This window comes from Rutilus rutilus (assembly GCF_951802725.1).
Source record: "Rutilus rutilus genome assembly, chromosome: 5".
In the NCBI taxonomy this organism is placed as follows: Eukaryota; Metazoa; Chordata; class Actinopteri; order Cypriniformes; family Leuciscidae; genus Rutilus; species Rutilus rutilus.
The window spans coordinates 7,813,643-7,821,407 of record NC_140213.1 but is presented as its reverse complement, the minus strand read 5'-3'; the positions used below and the strand labels follow the sequence as shown (position 1 = coordinate 7,821,407).

Genomic DNA, 7,765 nt, shown 5'->3' with positions numbered 1-7,765 from the left:
ATGCGGTGTCGAACGCAGCGCCACTCTCTCAGTTACTCTTGCTCCAAATTAAAGGTCACTACGTAGTCATATATTTTTAAATACAAAATTGTCTGGCTTTTAGCGATGATTATTTATTATAATTATTTTATATGATTTTTTATATGATTTATATAATATTACCCCTAATTCATTACACATGAGCAATTTCAGTTTAACAATTTTTATTAAACATGTAGTTTAATGAACAATTATATACAGATAATATGTAATAAAAATAAGATTTGGAATCGTAGATTAAGCTTTAAAAATGACTACAGGTGAGCTTACAGATCCAAGTTTTTGAATACCCATGTACTGTATATGATAAACTATATAAACTAGATTGACAACTTTACTTACATATAGCAAGATATTTTCTTCTTGCTGTGCAAATTCATTTATCTACTGTAGGTCATATTCTTCAATCTCAGGAGAGGGAAAGGAATCTTGCTGATTCTCTTGTGAGAAGTGAATTGCAGTTTCTCTATGTTTCAAGGCATGTGTTTGGCTGTTCACTACTGATGTCACACTTTCATGTGCTTGTGCTCCATGAATTCAGGATTAAAGCCTGTTTTGACAGAGAAAGATAATCAGCGTCATGGTACCAACAAAGCCTGATTAAATTGGTTTGGTTATGTCAACTTGAAACTAATCCTGTAACCCTGAGATTGTTCAAATACCATCATGGCATATGCCCCTGACAAAGAACATGGGAAAACACTGGGATTAAGGGTTCCTTTACACGACAACGATATGCTGAAAACGGAGAAGATTTTCCTTTGAGTTTTCCGCGTACAGACGTCACTAAAGACGAGTGTACAGACGAGTGTAAGTTTTACACTCATTGTTAAAACGATCCCCATTCACATGGATTCGCGAAAACGACCAAAAACTCTGTATTCTACTGCTAGGCCGTTGGCAATGAAACACTATAAGTTCGCGAGGAGCACGTTCAGATAATTAACACAAGTGGAGAGCACTCAGCAATCAATGGTAAGAGGTGTATATACATTCAGCAGTCTCACCTCATTCCATTGACAGTTTTGCAGCATCCCTCCACCACCCCTTCTCCACGCTTCTAGTCCTAAGCACTTACATAGGGGGGAGTACTCTGGGTTCGGGCCGAACTCCGAACTCGGAGCCCTCCCCCCGGACAGCACGCCAAATACGCATTAAACTTTACCCCCTCAAATTATATGTAAGTGTGAACTCGTGAAAGACTGAACACGTAATATGCATCTTCAGAGATTCACGTTTTTCAAAACTTTGTGTTTTCAGACACCCAAAACGCCGTTGTTGTGTAAGCGAACGGCAAAAACGGATAAAAAGTTTTACGTTTTTAGTTGAAAATGGTGTCGTGTAAACAGCCCCTTAAATACACAAGATAACAAGGGGCTAACAAGGGACAGGTGAAGGTCATTAGTAGTCATAGAAACAAACACGGGTTACTATGGCAACAAACTAGTCACTGGGAACAAAAAATGCAGCAATGGAAACAAAAGAAACAGGAACAAATCACAGGAGGTGAAACACTAGGCGTGTTCGACTTAAAGCAGTGCTGCACTGAACGATTGGTATATGACATCAAAGTATCGCGAGTGATTAGAGAGCAGATGAAGCCTTATGCTTTTGAATCGCTCTTGCGGTTCTTTGATTGCATACACCGATCACTCTGCGCAGTGCTGCATCAAGTTGAAACACACCTAGTGGAACAAGTGGAGCAGAAAAGTCACTTCAAAATAAAAGTCCTATAACACAAAACCGGGGAAACAAGACAGGAATGTAACACAAATGTAAAATTGTATGTAAAGCCATGCATGGTAAATACTCAGAAATGTCACTCTCATTAAGAGGCGATCATTTCCCACAGTTGTTATAGCAACCCCACCACCACAAGGGAATAAATAGCATCAAAACAGATTCACTATCATAAAGGCTGAGCGGTAATCCATGTGGCATATGATATATCTCACTGCCCCTTGACAGTATGCGTCACAGAACAGCAGTAACCAGCTATATCTCACTCAATGTCCTGTGAAGGAAGCGTTTGTGATATAGACCAAATTACAGCCATACTTCGGTGTAGAAAGTCTCATAGACCATAATCATCACATTGTGTGCGCACCAGTGTGCAATCATCTCGCTATAAGTTTAATTACATGGTAGCGTGGAGGGGGCCGTCAGTCCGGTTCAGTTCAGCCAAGCCCTGACATGACTGAGGGTGACTTTGAGAAGATTGCCCAGCACAGCATGGCCTCATGCAAAATAAACAGTCAAAACCTGACATGAACTATGTATCTGAGAGTTTCCTCATAACTTCAGCCTTCCCGCATGAATGTACGGATGTAAAGTGATGGGAAATAATTACAGACACCACTGCTGAACGTCTCACAGCATGGGTGATGGGAATTAAACGTGAAGGAGATGGAACAATCAGTCAATTTACTCTAATTTTCTTGCAAAGACACTTCCAGGTGTTCTCTATATAACCTTTAAATAAAACATTTTAAATTAAGAACTTCAATGATAGCTAAATAAACCCAGTGGCCACAGCAGAACCTTGTTCAAAATGAAGACATTACAATCATACAATCTGGAATTGTACGTTACTCTAATGCTCATAAAATCATGAATGATTTTTCAAAAGGTGTGTTTGTTGGGGAAAGGTGCTGTCTGATAAAATAGGTGAAAAAAGTTCCATAGAGCGTGCACAGAAGCCGTTCAAACAAAACGCTTTTGCATTCAAAAACACCAAGACCAGAATGCAGGTGCCTCACGGTGCGCTTTTAAAAATGTCTTTTAACTTGTTTTAACGCAATGCATGAAACATTGAAAGAAAAACAGGGACACACATCACAGTAGTCAAAAATATCATGCTGCATAAAATAAAAATAAAACTACAACCAGCAAACAAAATCACAGACGGACACAAGAATACACTCTTGTGTACTCTTTCACTTAAATATAAATTACATTAAAGTATATTTTAATTTATCATATATGTATGTCAGCACATTTGGCAGTTCACTTGGCACAAGACAAAGAAGATTAAGACGAAGGTACACATGATCCAATACAAAGTGATTTTAATATTACAACAAACACAGGAACAGACATAAGTTTTAACAGTGCGTGTGCGTGAAACATGCGGTAAACACACAAGCATCAACCGACAACCAAAGACTGAAAACAGAGAAACTAAATACACAGAGATAATGAAATGATAACGAACAGGTGTGATGATTAGATGAGTGTCCATGACAAGTGATGACTGGCGGGAAAAGCAAACAAAGGAACACGTGTCTGATGAAAACAAATTGAAAGTCTGTGAAAACAATCTTACTGAACATAACTGTGACATCACTTTACCATATTTCAAAGACAACAGAAACATTTATGAAATTACATATCAATTATTTACTCAGTCCTCTAAGAGGGTCATAAGCTCTCTTAAGTTCATCTAATTGCATTTAATATCAATTTAAATGATATATTTTAATTTAATTGTAAATTAAACAGTAAATTCACAATTAAGTGTATTATTTTAAAGTATATTTTTCTGTAATAAGTCTACTATTTTTAAAAGTATTCAAAAGTATAAAAAGTATGCTTTTTCACAAGGGTATCTAATAGGGAATATATCAGAGACTTGGACCAGTAAACAATCGACAAGCAATGCCTTGGCAAACATCTAGCATACTAGCGGTGAGTTTTGCAAGGTAAAGTAGCCTACCACTCACATTTGCTTTGGAAAAATGTTCAAATCTATGTTTTCATTCCATCTTTCACTTTTCCTCTTTTTCCTCACTCACTTCCTCTGTGTCACACTACAGCATGGGTTTCTTTATGGGGCTCAAAGGGAATTATTCACAGTCTCCTCAGGGCTTTGACAAGGTCGCCCGCTGCACCCCCCACACTCGCACACACTCCTGGCTTCTGCTCTGAACCATAATTGATTAGGTTAAGCAGCAAGAGAGAGAAGGTCAACTCTACAGCATCTGAGCTGAACAGGAACTCATGCACAGACAGAGACACAGACAAGCTCATGCTATCTGTGAGCCCCAGACACCACCCAGGGCCAGGCTCACAGGTATGTCCAGGTATGTCTTGAGTAGCTTATATTTCTGGGAAAAAAATCTGTCCAGCTTATTTGTTTCTGCCACCGTATATAGTACCCAATGGAGCAAAAAAAAAAAAAAAAAAAAAAAAACATCAAGCTTTGCAAGCAGCATACCCAACAAATCCCATAGCTTCAGGCAACTCTGTTCCCCACCAGACCACTCGCATACTCTAGTCTGGAACAATGAGCCTATCGATTGTTTTTAAATTTAAACAAACTTTTTTTGTGAATGCATTATAATCACTGACACTGTGTACACTGAATACAGTTTGCAGATACCTGTTCTATTTCTGACATACTCCACACAATTGAGCTACTCCCGACAACAGGACTGTAACAAGTTAGCTCAAAGGGGAAATATTAATAATAACTCATAATTATCGATTATGATTCATTATTAATATTTGGGTCAGTTAATTGGATTAACTTGAGGTAGCTAAATTAATATTACAATCAATTAATCAGTTCCAACGAACTCCTTTGATTATTCATTTATTCTAAGAAAAGTGTATCTTTCATGGAAAAATTATAATTTCTTAGCCTGTACAGTGCTTAAAGCATGTAACAAGATCAAGATCGTAAAATGGACTTTGTTGCAAGCAGAGAATCAGAACCAAATACATATTGTGCAAAAGTTGTATTAACTAAATCACAAACATAACTAAACATACATATGTGGCAGGAAGGGCGTTTCTGTTTTCATCATTGAGATTGATGGCCATTCTAGCCTATCATTGGTGCCCTTGGGCTTTAAAACAGCAACGCATCTGCCATTCATCAGGCGTTACGTTTTGACTCGTTGCGTCATTAACGCGCTCCGTCGCTGCTGCTGGGAACCCGGATGCGATCACCTGAGGCGGTAAGATGAATGTGCTGCTAGTTGTTTTTAGCTCACGAAATGTATTCAGTTTAAGGAGTGCGTTCTTTTAATGTATCTTTTAGAGACACCGCTTTGCTTGGAGAGCGTGTGCTATTGTCTTCCGTGACATGAGATTGTTATTGTTTGCATGCATTGGATGCGTGTGCTGGATATGGACACTGGAAAAGGTAGGGAGAGTTTGATACCCTCGCTAATCGTGCTCTGTATAAAATGTGTGTTTTGATGTGTTAGTCTGTAGTTAAAAACGTGTTTTAATCCATATCCTCAGTTATAAAAACCTGAGTTTCCCTCCAGAGAAAGCTACGCTTAAATTGTCCTCGACGATCGGTATGTATATTCATTGTACGTGCATGCATTAAGTTAGAGAACTTATCTAGTAGAGTAACAGTCTATGTTGTTTATAGGGCCCTGGTTATAGACCCGTAAAGAGCTATAACTGCATTCCAGTCGGGGTGCTCCGTGTTCCTTCACGGCTGCAGTGCTGTCCTGTTTCGAACCTGTTTCGAACCTGTTTCAATCCTGTTCACAACAATCAACCGATTCAACTACAACTCGGAATTGCGGCTGATTGTTTATTTTGATTTGTTTTTTTCGTAGCTGGTTGCCTAACCGATATTAACTATCAGGACTCTCATCCATTTGATTCCTTTGTTTCTTTTCACTTGTATTTGATTTTGTTTCTAAAGATTGAATTGTTTATTTTCTTATTATTTTCTGGAATAGTTTCTTTCTTTATCTTGCTTTATTTTCTGCCAAATTGTTCAACAAACTGAAGTTTTGTTCCTTTATTGATATCTTTGTATATTTGGCCGCCATTGACATTGAGGTTTAGCCAATTGTTTATTTATTATATCTGGTCTCTTTTGGGCATTAATAATCTTCCCAGCCATCAAGGTTATTTTCCATATTCGATTTATTTTCATAGCTGATCACATTCATATTGGTTTATTTTTCATATTTGTTTATTTTCATATTCTATTATTTTTCATATTTGATTTATTTATTGTATCTCTTGTGTGTTGTCAGGGCCTGAGCACCAGGGGCAGAGGATTCCTATTGGGTGATGGTATCTTCCTCACAGTGTGCAGTGTTTGGTATTTACACCTGTGTGAGTGCGTGTGTGAGTGTGTGCGCACAGTGAATTGCAGTGGTCCTGCATCTGCGGGTGGCTTGCTACGACCCTCTGCCTCTGCGCTTTTCGTTCCTGCCTTGACCGGGTCCTAACCCTATAAGGGTTGCCCAAATTTGAACAGTGCCTTATATCCTTTATGCTCTTTTTTAAAAAATTGTTAATAAAATATATTTTTGTATGATGACCTATGCCTCTGACTCTATTTGGTGATACGAACCTGTGTATGCCTTTAGTTGGGGCTTATTCTAATTCTTTGGGCAAATTTCCCAGAGTGGCGTAGTCGGTGTGCAAATGGTATCATCTTGTTAATTATAATTCTTTGAGAAACCCCTCTTACTGCCCTCGTGTTACACGCCACATTTTGGCGTATAGTCGGCAGGATCACCACAAATTTGAGTCAGAGACATGGGTGTTTTTCAAATTTTTGTTGTTTTGTGTTGTGGGTTGTTTTTTTGAAACAGGACAGCAGTGCATTGTGCCGAGTTGTTCCATTTGGTGGCTTCTTCCTTGCAGTGGTAAGTCTCTTCAAAAAAAAAAAAAAAAAAATTTTTTGTATCAAAATGGAAGAAGAATTACAAGAATTGAGAGACTTGGTAGCCCAGTTGAGAGCTGATAACGTAAGGTTGCAGCAGGCACAGGCACCAGTTGCTTTGCCTGGTCCTGATGCGGCCTTGCCTGGTACCTCTTCTGCTCCGCCTGTGGCGCCTCAACCACTTGGTGCTGTTGCACCTGAACGATTTGTTTTTGTACCGCGAGATCGACGCTGCCCCAAATTTAATGGCAAATCTGGTTTGGATATTGACGAATGGGTTGAGGAGGCAAGGGCGTGCATGAGGGTACGTCATATGTCAAATGCAGATCAAGCTTTCTTCCTTTTTGACCACTTGGAGGGAGAAGCAAGAGAAGAGATCAGGTATCGTCCTGATCTTGAACGCGGAGATCCTGACAGGATTATTAAGGCGCTGCGTGATCTTTATGGGTGTTCCCAGTCGTATGTAGCATTACAAGAGGCTTTTTTCTCAAGGAAGCAACAGGAGAGTGAGACTCTGCTAGAATTTTCTCTCGCGCTCATGGGCCTTTTGGAAAGGGTTAAGAACCGGGCGCCGCATGTTATACAAAATGCAGAAAATTTATTGCGAGATCAATTTGTCGAGCACGTCGCTGATAGCACCCTTAGGCGAGAGCTGAAGCAGCTGGTTCGTCGCCAGCCTACTGCTACTTTATTGGAGGTTCGAGGTGAAGCAATTAGGTGGGTTCAGGAGGGGATGCCTGGAGGGTCGAGAGGGCGTAGCCAGTCGGTCCCACTAGCATATGGTATTCAATATGAGGTACGTGGTGGGGCACCTGTTGAAACTGCTGGGCCGCCCCAGCAGTCAGAGTTTGCTGAGTTGAGGGAAATGCTGCGACAACAACAGCAGCAGTTAAATCACCTTACTCAAACCTTTGCCCGTTTCCAACCATCACATGTGCGTGGTCACTCCCCTCGTTCTGGTCCAGTCATATGTAGGCGGTGTCAAAGACCGGGCCACTTTGCTCGTGAGTGTGATGGGCAACGAAATTTCCCAAGTCCCTCCCAGCCGGTGGCAGGTCTCCCTGCAGCTGAGAATGGACG

At 40.1% G+C, this 7,765-nt stretch overlaps 1 long non-coding RNA gene across 1 annotated transcript; it reads left to right on the top strand.

Moving 5' to 3' along the window:
* The first annotated feature begins 4,855 nt into the window (after positions 1 to 4,855).
* LOC311291074 lies at positions 4,856 to 6,337 on the top strand. Its single transcript, XR_014627505.1, has 2 exons — positions 4,856 to 5,000; positions 5,084 to 6,337. It is a non-coding gene; the product is annotated as an uncharacterized lncRNA (long non-coding RNA).
* Positions 6,338 to 7,765: the final 1,428 nt, after the last annotated feature.